The following is an 11825-nucleotide window of genomic DNA, read 5'->3' as shown; positions in this document are numbered from 1 at the left end:
CCCTGAGGAAGTGCAGGAATAGGGTCATCAATCGGCTGGGAGCTAAGGAGCTCTAGTCCCAATGCCATAAGGGGATCCTCAGTCTCAGGAAGACTCTGAGGCTGGCTCTCTGCCTCACCCTCTCGGGTGTCACTCTCCGTCAGATAAAAATAGGGTGGGTTCGCATAAATCACGAACCGGCTCAACAGAATGGATAGGTACTCCGGAAATCGCACCTCAAATCCTCCCGATGCCAACGGGCTATAGAAGTCTGGGGCGATAAAATGACACCAGGCCTGTCAGTGGGGTGGCATCCTATGTGGTAGTATCTGCATGGCCTGCTGGGCCGTAACCCCGTACTCTATGGCGTCAATCCACCTATGGTGGAAGTGGGCTAAGAACTCTCCAATAGTCTCGTGGTGCTCCAGAGTACAGTCATAGAAAGCCTGTACTATGTCGAATCCCTCTGCCATGCTAAAAAAAATAACAACTCGTGTTACTCAACTAAGTCAAGAATGACTTACTCGTTTATTTCTCAATAACATACTTGCTTGTCGATGTTCCTCTATGATTCTCATAATGCATCGGTATCAACATTGATTCCGATAAAAATTCCACCATCTTTCTTATTAAATCAACCAAAACAAGTATCAATAAAATTGCATCATGCACTAATCGTGCCTCTTTCTCAACTTGTAAATATCATTTCTCATCAACTTGATCAATTGCATATCTCATGCTCATAAGAAACTTTAACTTTAACTTTGCATACCTCGTCAAGCTGGCGGAGATGGGGTGTTGGCTCTTGTCAGTAACATAACTCTTTTGGTCTAAGACTCTAGCTTAGACTAATAGACTCAATCAAGAAGAGACTCTATAAGGGATTATGCTCAGAGCAGACGAGTCTGCTCTGATACCACTCTCTCGCAGCCCGATATAGCCAGTGATAGTGTATACCAAGTATCGTACGACTAATAAAAGAAATAGTGAAAGAAATAGAAATACATCTTGTTTTAGCGGAAGCAATTGCAAACTTTACTCATTTTCCAGAAAGATGTTAAGACTAAAATAATTACTAGCTTGGGTAAACATAATTAAGCAATTGAAACTTAGCAAGGGTTTGAGAAGTATTTCCCTTAAGGGATATTACAGGCATAGCAAATTAAATAAAGAGTTTCATCAGAGTTGTGCAGCGAGATGCGTTACTATATGTGTGAAGACATATAGCAGGGAGTTCAAATTCTTATAGAGTCAAAGCTTATAAAGATAAGTATGAGACATAGGAAAGACATAGCCAACTGACAATTCCAACAGCCTTCACCCATCCTCGCGCCAAGCCAGACCTGCACATTTAGAAATACATGCAGGGCTGAGTACCAAAAAGCACTCAGTGGACTCATGCCGGAAATAATTGAAATGTTGCTATTAGAGCTATATGTCAATCTTGCCCTTTTCAATGCATCAACAGGATTTACATGAGATTAAAAATACATGTTCACGTTTTTCTGTCATAAACTCATTTGCATCATCATAATAATATCATTAGTCTGCAGACATTATATTCACGGTATGTGCCAAGTATGAGAACTCATATAACATATATATACTAGGTGAAGAGAAGGAGGCCTCCTTTAAATCACCGTGACCGGCCGACTAGAGACGGCTCACGATCACCTCTGCGCACAAAACCTTTACTGTCATATAAATCAGTCAAAGGCCGATATCTTGCATCATGATCATAATCATGTCTTTCTTAGAGGCAACATACCACATCTCATTCTCATCAATAATAAATATGGCAAGTTGACAATTTTCATTATACTCATCAATAATACTTCAACATGCTTCATTTCATAAAACTCATCAATAATACTTCAACATGCTTCATTTTCATAAGATTTTGCATTTGAACTCATTATCATGGTAGCTAGCCATAATAGAGTTAGAATAAAGTCCACCTGTCTCAGGAGTCGATGACACAACGCTCGGGGTCGTACTAACGCCGGCTGTCACTCGAACCTTTGGTGGCGCACGTGGTTTAGATTGCCATGTGACAAAATAAACTCTAATTAGAAATTCATCTAACTAGTATCTCATACTTATGCTTAAACTTTCATCATGTGTTTAATCTCATCTTATAACTTCTCCACTATTTACCCAATTGGACCTCCCAATTTAATCGGATATCTTATCCAATTAAAAGACTCCCAATCCTAGGTAAATAGCATTCAAAAATCACTTAATCATTCATGCTTCAAATAAACAAATATTTCACATAATATAAATGAATTATCTCAATAGTCAAATGACTTAAAAGTCATTCTATGCACTTGAAATCTTTTTCCTTGTAGGAAAATTCTCAAATATTCATGTAAGCCTTGAAAAATATTTATAAAACTTTCTAGTAGCATTTTCATGCCATATCATGGTGTATAATTCCACCAAAGCTCTTTAAAAATTCTTAACACAAAATCAAGGTAAAATTTTCGGACACTACCAGTTTAACATTCTGTTCTGTCTCAACTTTAACGAATAAACTGCTTTAACTAAGGAACCTCCTGGATTCGAGACTTATACCGATGAAAACCTCTTTGAGTCTAGTTTCGTTTAAAAAAAAGTAGAGTGAAAAACTCCAAGTGGTTTAAGAGATATGGGTGTTTTCCCACAGTCTACCAGATTCGGCAGTTTTGCACGACTGGAAGCTAGGATTTTTGAAAAATAGTAAACGTTGGCCAAAGGGTTTGAAATTTTACACGCATCTGTATAACACATGTATATTTCTATCATAAAAATTTGGGAGGCTGAATACTTTTGGAGGTCACTGAAAAGTGTGACTCCAGGGACTGCCCTTCTAGATTTCCGGCGGAAATGTGCAGTAAAAGTTTTATATTTTAAAAAGGTAGTAAACGAAGTCCAAATGACTTGCAATTTTACCAGCGTCCTCAAGACACATATATCTACACACTGTAAAATTTTGAAGATTTTTTGAACGAGGGAAACCTCGTCGACTGATCAGTCCAGAACGTAAGAAAACTTCTCAAAATGGTTGAAATTATCACATATGCACATATCACCTTAGATCTATACTTTCATCACCATTCTCATGCATCTTCACACTAATAACTCATCATGCTTCACTTATCATAACATATAGCCCTTTCAAGGGTTCTCAAGAATATATCTCTTCCTCTCATGCATCTAACATGTAGAGGTGTATGAACACATGAAGGTACACTACTACAAAAGTTTACATACATAACAGTGCATAGATAACGGTTTTTTTCAAAAACCGTTATGTATGAGCGCACTTTTAGGAATAGATAACGGTTTTCGAAAAATCCGTTATCTATGTAGTGTTGTCTATATGCATAGATAACGGTTTGAACAAATGCGTTATGTTTTTGCGTTATCTATTAGTTGTATACATAACGGTATTACAAAACCGTTGTGCCACCGTTATCTATGACCATCTTTTATAACGGTTTATTTATAACGTTAAATAACCGTTATGTATAAGAGTCATTTACAACGGTTTTTGAACCGTTATGTATGAGCGTCTCTAAAAACTGTTATGTATAATTTTTTTTATTAATTTTTTTAAAATAATATTATATTATCTTATATTATATTAAAAAATAGTAACAAATAAATTATTTATCCTAAAATTTGAATTTATTCCTAGATATGGACTTTGAAAAATAAAAAATTCATAACATTTTTTTTATTTTATTAACACTTATATAAAATCTAAATTAAATATCTAAATTAGAAATCTAAATACCAAAAATTGAATATTAAAAGTGAAAAAAAAAGAAAAAAAAATTTAGGAAATTTAGAAATTAACCCCCCCAAAACTAGAAGCCCTAGTTTTGTTCTTCCTCCCTGTCTCTCTCGACTCTCTCTCTCCCCTCTTGACTCCGCCGCCGGCGCCGCTGCCCCGAGCTAGCCCGTCGCCGCCCACCCTTGTCGCGCTGCGTCGCGCCGCTGCCGCCCACCCTCGCTGCGTCTCATCTCCTCCCCAAATCTCTCTCTCTCTCTTCGCGATCTCGCTGCCATTTCACCCTCATCGCCTCTCTCTATGGCCTCTGATGAAATCCGGCGAGCCGCCGCTTTCAACGGCTCTGTGCTCTCTCTCCCTTCTTTGTCTTCCACAGAACCCCAAATCTAGAACCCTAGGACTTCGACCTCTTCGTGCCGCCCTTTTCCGCCGACCTCTCCTCACGCAGCCTGTACACGCCCAAACCCCTTTCAATTCCTCAATCCCTCTTGCCCAATCACACGATTCGAATCTCAATTGTGTGGAAATGCCAAAGCTAGGGTTCAAATGAAGCTGGAGGGCTAAAATCTTCTTCTGCTTCCAATTGATTTGTTGCTGAGAAAGAGGATGTCCGTCGCTGAACTGAAGGAGCGGCAGCAGCCATGGCCGCCGGCACACCAGACCCTAATCACCTCTCTTTCTCCTCCAACTCCCGGCGAGCAGTGGCGGAAACGATGCCACCGGTCCACCTTTCTCTTTCCACAGAGAGCTCGTTTATGGTAATTTCTTATTTTGTTCAAAGATTGATTGAATTACAGACTATTTTCTTTGGTGTACATATGTGTTGCAGATGGCATCTTCATGCTATTTTCTCTATGCACTAAGGCGCTTAAAGCTTATATCGTTTAGTGGTTTATAGGCTGGATTGGGGGTGGATTTGGGTTCTGGTTATTTGCTGAGGGATGAATTGGGGGTTTTCGAGCTATGAGCTCAGGGAAGGATAGTGTAACGCCCTGAGCCCACGGGGGTGGGGTTTCGTTATGCATTCGTTATAGATAGCTTGCTAGAGAACATGAGTTTCAGATACTTCAGTATTTTGAATGCAGTCAAAAAGTCTAGGTTGGACTGTATTTCTATTTGTTTTCAGTTTCTGTAGGAATTAGTTCAATTTAGTGTTAGTAATTAGTCAGAAACAATCATGAAATTGTAGTTGCAGTGTGTTCTTATTTGGGTTTTTTGAAGATCTATATGTGTGAAATCCAAGCTTGTGATGCGACTGAATAGTGATGAGAGGACTTTGTATGCTGTCTAGCCTTTATTTCAAGCTGTATTTGTGAATTTGCTGCTTTGGAATTTTATCCAGAAAGAAGAAGGTATATTGTGGTTCAATTATCCATTGATGTTTAAGCTAAAATGTTTCACAAGTAGAATTGCTGGTTATTGATAAAGCGGCAGCTATACCTTTGCCAGTTGTGAAGTCCTTGCTTGGTCCTTATCTTGTATTCCTCTCTTCAACAGTGAATGGGTACGATACATTTAGTTTGTATTCTTCTCTACTTTCTTAGTTTTTAATTTTGAGATCTAATGGTGTTAAATCAATTACTTATTTCATCTTCTCTCTTTTTCTAAAGGTATGAAGGTACAGGAAGGTCATTATCTTTAAAACTGTTGCAGCAACTTGAGCAACAAGATCGGATTTCAAGCCAAAGTGTGGATACTGGTGTTTCAGGTCCTTTAACATTTTTTGTTCTTTCCAGTCATGGCATCCTAATTAATCTCGTATTTAAATTTCCTATTATTGATGGCTGTTTCTTTGTACTTTTTACTTGATGACTGGGTGAAAGTCTGCTTTGTTCCTTCGCTTTAGTTATCCGTTGAGTTTTCCGTTTATAGTTAAAATGAATTGCAACCTCTATTTCTTTACATCATTATTGGATTTTTTTGACAATGTGTTATTCGGTTCCTTTCAAACTACGGAAATGGTGGAAAGTAATTGCTCAATATGGTTTTCATGCAAATAAATGACCTAATGTCTATAAACTTCATCTGTAGGCCGATTGAAAAAGATTGAATTAAGTGAAGCAATCAGATATGCCTCTGGCGATCCAATTGAATCCTGGCTTCATTCATTGCTGTGTTTGGATGCAACAAATTCCATTCCTAGTATAAGTAGGTTCTGTTTTATAAGTTGTCAGTTGCGTGAAGGTGGAAAAGCATCCTGTTTCTGTTGATCTAATTGAAATTCTTTGTATATCAGGCTACCTCCACCCAGTGAATGTGATCTGTATTATGTGAATCGAGACACCCTGTTCTCCTATCATAGGGACATTGAATTATTTATGCAGGTAAGCATACAAACATAAGCATTCATATGTGTGTGTATTTATATATATATATTTTTCCTGTCGTACGTGCTGCACCTGTCTTCTAATTAATGTGGTTGATGTTCTGTTCAGAGGATGATGGCTCTCTATGTTGCTTCTCACTACAAGAATTCGCCAGATGACTTGCAATTGATAGCTGATGCCCCAGGCCACCACTTATTTGTGCTACTTGGTATAAATGATTGTATCAATTCATTTGTTTACCATTGTTACTACTATCGGTATATTTACTCTTCATCCCACAGGTCCAGTTGATGAGTCCAAAAATCATCTTCCTGATATTCTGTGTGTTATTCAGGTATGTCATTCTAATTGGTGATCTAATAAGTTGCTAGTTCGTTTCTTGCCTATTAGGTGATACCCAAACTATCTGAAATAAAAATCATATTTCAATATATACTAAATAAATGTGCTTGAACTTCATATTAACTTATTGTGTTAGCTAGAAAATCTGGGAATGGTTTTTAGATCAACACTTTGTTTTATGTCTTAAGTGATAACTTTGAAATTCTCACTAGCCTGTATCTTTCATCTGGTCGATGAAGACATTTATCATTGACTGACCTTGACCTGAACTGGTTCTTGAAAAAGCTGATTACTTTGTCCTTTTTCATTTCAGTATATGCTCTGAAGGTTCGTTGCTGTCTTTACTTGTATGCCCATTTTTTTTCCTTTTGGATTATTTCCACCTCTTTTGTTTGTCACTTTAATAATTCTGAAGGTAGCGGTCATTCTTCATTTTTCACTAAATCTCTATTGCAGATTACTTTCATGAGGAAGAAGGATTTCAGGAAAGAGCAACTAGTTCTTGAGGACTTAGTGCTAGAATACATAGTATGATAGATTTTTGTTTTAGCTATAAGATAGTTGGTACTTTCAATTTTGAATCGAATATGCAATGATGATGTATACTTGATACTTGGTTCATTTGGATGGTAATGTATGAATATTTTGGATGACATATAAAATTGTTATTGTTGATTTTATCATTTTGTCGTTTTATAAAAATTGCAAAATTTAAAAATATACTACAATTATAAAAAGTGCAAAAAAACTGTTATAAAAGGTGCAAAAAATCGTTATATATTCTAATCAAAGATAACGGTTAAAATCGTTATAAAAACTGCAAAAATCGTTATAAAAAGTGCAAAAAAACGTTATAAAAAGTGCAAAAAACTGTTATGTATTCTATCAAAGATAACGGTTAAAACCGTTATAAAAAGTGTAAAAAACTGTTAACTATGATAAAAAAAAATAATAATAATAATACATAACGGTGAAAAACCGTTATGTATTCTATCAAAGATAACGGTTAAAACCGTTATAAAAAGTGTAAAAAACTGTTAACTATGATAAAAAAAAAATTAATACATAACGGAAAAATCTTAATACATAACGGTGAAAAACCGTTATGTATAACCTTTATAGATAACGGATGCGTACTGTTATGTATGACGCATCGTACCGTTATCTATGCTACTATACATAACGGTTTTGAAACCGTTGTGTATGACGTATAGAATAGATAACACCACTATACACAACGGTTTTTTTGCTCATAGATAACGGATAAAATCCGTTATCTATGAGCGTTTTTCTAGTAGTGGTAGTGGAAAGTTGAAAGAATTCATCATGCTTTCTTTTATCAAAATTTTCGAGGATTACAAGAGTAGAGAGGGGACTATCATGCTTCAATATACTTCAATATACATGCTTATACATCAAGGAAAATATATATATAACATAAGAGGAGATTGAGGTTGCTACCAACAAGATCAATGGAGGTGGAGTAGAAGATGATGCGTAGTATGCTTTGAGCTTGATCTTGAAGATTGAAGTACACTTGATAGTTTGGTGTGAGGGTAGCACTTTTGGCTTCCTTAATCCTTTTCAAAAATGGTGAAACAAGGAGAGAAGTGTGGTGGAGTGAGGAGGGGAGGGGGCTGCCGAAGGGAGTAAAAAAAAGGAGAGAGGGAAGCTTGCTTTGATGAGCTTTGATGAGATGATGTGATGGAGTGATTGCTTCATTCAATGTGTATCTTGCAATTAAATGGGATGATAAATGGTGAGTATGTCACCCTCTTAATGGTGCAGGAGAATGAGAAGAGAGAAGGAGAGAAGAGAGAAGAGAGAGAGCCGAGCATGAGGGAGGGGAGAAAGATTGTGCATGTGCATGTGTGACCTCAAAATAAGGGATTGTGTTGGCTAAACTAGGTTGGCTACTAAGGGGAGTTGTTAATGCTTGCATGTGTGCTTCATTGATGGTGAAGACAGGAGTAATGAGGGAGAGGGGAGGGAGTGCGTGAGGGAGAGAGTAAGACCGAGAGAAAGAGTGAGAGAGATTGAGAGAGGTCGAGAGATAGAGAGAGTGAGAGAGAGTGAGAGAGGTCGAGAGATAGAGAGAGTGAGAGAGAGTGAGAGAGATCGAGAGATAGAGAGAGTGAGAGAGAGTGAGAGAGATCGAGAGATAGAGAGAGTGAGAGAGAGTGAGAGAGATCGAGAGATAGAGAGAGTGAGAGAGAGTGAGAGAGATCGAGAGATGTATATATACTTTGAATAATTATAACTCTTATTTAGTGTGTGGGAAAATATATCTCATGAAAAATATACCTCAATTATGATATAACTAATATCATAATTACAATGCTTCAAATAAATCATATGTGAATATTCTACCAAGTAAAATATTTAAATCACATAGACATTTCAATAAAATATAGGGCGAAGATAGGTTTCTCTATAAGAGAATTTATATGACCCAAGAAAAATAATATCGCCTTCTATAATTCTCAAAAATAATTCTTATCTCATTTATTCGCCCACGTGCATAATTCCTCTAGCTACTATTTAAAACTCAATTTAAATACGAGCTAGGGCACAAATAGCTTCTCAAAATACGGGGTGTTACATAGCCCGTCCTGACCGCGCTGAGAAAGCTCAGATACATTCTGAGGCTGATAGCTACGCAGGCTAAGATAGCCCGTCCTGACCGCGCTGAGAAAGCTCAGATACATTCTGAAGCTGATAGCTACGCAGGCTGAGATAGCCCGTCCTAACCGCGCTGAGAAAGCTCAGATATATTCTGAAGCTTACAGTTCTGGATCGTAGCTAAGTTACCATTTAAGGTTTTAATATCCGCTACGCGGCTGAGTTGCCGTTAAGGCTCAAATATCCTGCTAAGTTTTTCGAGAAAATGCACATGGTGGCATATATTCCACTCCCCCCCCCCTTAGTAACATGTGCATGATTCAACTAAACATGTTATGTGTATACTTGTGCTTGGTGTCCTTACTTGTGGTGCTAGTGGCAGCGCTGTTAGGACTATGGTCCCAAAGTATGTTATTCAAATTATGTTCCATGTCCTAGCACATATGCAGAAGGTGTGCAGCTTCGTGTACTTAGTCAATTCATATTCTAGCCCTAGGCACATATGCTTCGATGAAATATCTAAGATCATGTAGTAAGGGACTATAGTTCTGCGAAGTACCTGAGTCACCACTTGTTAGTAGGTGACCTATCCATGTGTATGGTGATTACCATACTTGTTCAAGTGTTTTCCTCCAAATATGTTTGTCCTGTGCTGTAAAGATTCTTAGGCACAGACGTTAGCAAAATACGAGTGCCCCTTAAGATAGGGCTGTGAACTCATTATTATAGAAGATATATGATGGAAGACTTGATCGATAAATCATATAAAAATGAAACCCGACAAGCAAATCAGAGAACCCAATGAACAAATCAACACTATTCTGATAGTCAAAAAATCTTGAAATTCTAAGGTCTGGAAGAATATATATATATATATATATATATATATATATATATATATATATATGTGTGTTCAGATTTAAACATAATAAATCCCCTCAATGCCCATGTCGAAGCATCGCCGTCAACAGTTAATGCGTGAGTGCGAAGCGAGATTCCCAGAGTATAGAGTTATCTTGCAGTGTACCTGCAGGAGCGATATGCTAGGCTGCCATTAACTTGACTTCGGGGCTGCTCAACGTCCCCTCCCATCTTATGGATAAATGCAGAGTTGGCAATCCCCAGAAATTCCGGTCAGCGCTGTCGCGTACCGCCCACTAATTCGAGAGTTCTCGTGAATAAATATAAGTGTGGAAATACCCATCTTGATAACCCTCGTAAAGCATAAAGTAAAAATAGAGCAAAATTAGTTCAAAAACAGATTCGAACCCAAAAATTATAACCAAAGCAAGTAGACGAAGATAAGGATGAGCCAGAGTTGGCTGCGCGGCTGAGTAACAATAGAGGCGAGAGACGGCCAGAGCTGGCTGCGCTGCCGAGCGGCAACAAGGGAGAGAGGCGGCGCTGGCCACGCCGCCGAGCAGCGACAAGGGCGAGAGGCGGCGCTGGCTGCGCTGCCGAGCAGCGACAAGGGCGACAGGCTGCGCGGGCTGCGCTGCCGAGCAACGACAAGGGTGAGAGGCGGCGCGGGCTGCGCTGCCGAGCAGCGACAAGGGCGAGAGGCGGCGCTGGCTGCGCTGCCGAGCAGCGACAATGGCGAGAGGCTGCAAGGGCTGCGCTGCCGAGCAGCGACAAGGGAGAGAGGCGGCGCTGGCTGCGCTGCCGAGCTTCTATGCGGGATTCCGATAGGAGGAATTTGAAATTTCTTGCGATGGAAACTCAAGAGCGGCAGCGATGCTCGCCGGACTTCGATTGCAAAAAATTACCGGAGATCTGATTTGAAATACAAAGAAATATCAGGCTTTATCAAGATTTGTATGAAATTGTTGAGGAATACGTGTGTCGCAGCCCGATTCCCGACACTAGTGGTAGTGGGGTACGAGTATCGATACGACTATTTTTAAAAGAATAAAAGATAAGAAGAATAGGTCGAACATCAAGCGGAAGCTCGCATTAAAGCATGCTAAGGAAAATCATCATAAATGAACCCAAGGGTAAAATCGTCAACGTCGTTATAACTTTTTAATTATCAGGAATTTCACGAACAAAAATAAAACAGGTATAGCTTATTTTTCATAAGGAAACATAATATGCAGAGTATCGCAGCAAAAGGCGAACCGATTATATGTATGAAGACACATAACCGTGAGTATATTACTTAATTCATATTCAACGTAACTTCACATCAAGACTTTATCGATAGAAAGGAAATACGATAAAGTAACTACGTCATCTAACGATCCCCCACCAGCACCAGACCAATCTCACTCCTCGCTTAGCCTGCACATTTAGAAATACATGCAGGGCGTGAGTACATAATACTCGGTGGGCAAACGCCGAAAAACAAGAAAGGTGCTCTTAGAGCTATAAGTTTGAAGCTTGCCACATCTCAGCAATATACAGAAATAAGTTAGCATAATTGAATCTGTGCATGCAGTTTTCATAATCAACATCATAAATAAGTGTCTGCAGACAAAGTAATCGACATGTATGTACCGCATCTACAACTCATCATCATAAATAAGGTACTGAGAAGTAGGCCTCCCTCTCAAGTACCGTGACCGGCCGACCCGAAGACGGCTCACAGTCACCTCTGTGCACAAAATCCCGCTTGTGGCAGGACCGAATTCGTCTCATCAGTAGAGGGTAACACACAAGCTCAACATCAAAAATTGGCAAGTCAAACAGTTCTCAAATATCATTTATCTCAAAACATTTGTTAATCTCATAACATCATCAAATCATTTTAGAAAGCTCATATGATAAACATATACTCA

The 11825-nt window shown here is 38.7% G+C and overlaps 1 long non-coding RNA gene across 1 annotated transcript; it reads left to right on the top strand.

The window, feature by feature from the left end:
- The first annotated feature begins 5184 nt into the window (after positions 1-5184).
- Positions 5185-5910, top strand: LOC131011545 (uncharacterized). The gene is made up of 3 exons (XR_009097008.1): positions 5185-5261; positions 5368-5465; positions 5789-5910. It is a non-coding gene; the product is annotated as an uncharacterized LOC131011545 (long non-coding RNA).
- Positions 5911-11825: the final 5915 nt, after the last annotated feature.

Source organism: Salvia miltiorrhiza, chromosome 2 (assembly GCF_028751815.1).
Source record: "Salvia miltiorrhiza cultivar Shanhuang (shh) chromosome 2, IMPLAD_Smil_shh, whole genome shotgun sequence".
Lineage (NCBI taxonomy): Eukaryota > Viridiplantae > Streptophyta > Magnoliopsida > Lamiales > Lamiaceae > Salvia > Salvia miltiorrhiza.
This window is presented reverse-complemented; position numbering and strand designations above follow the sequence as displayed.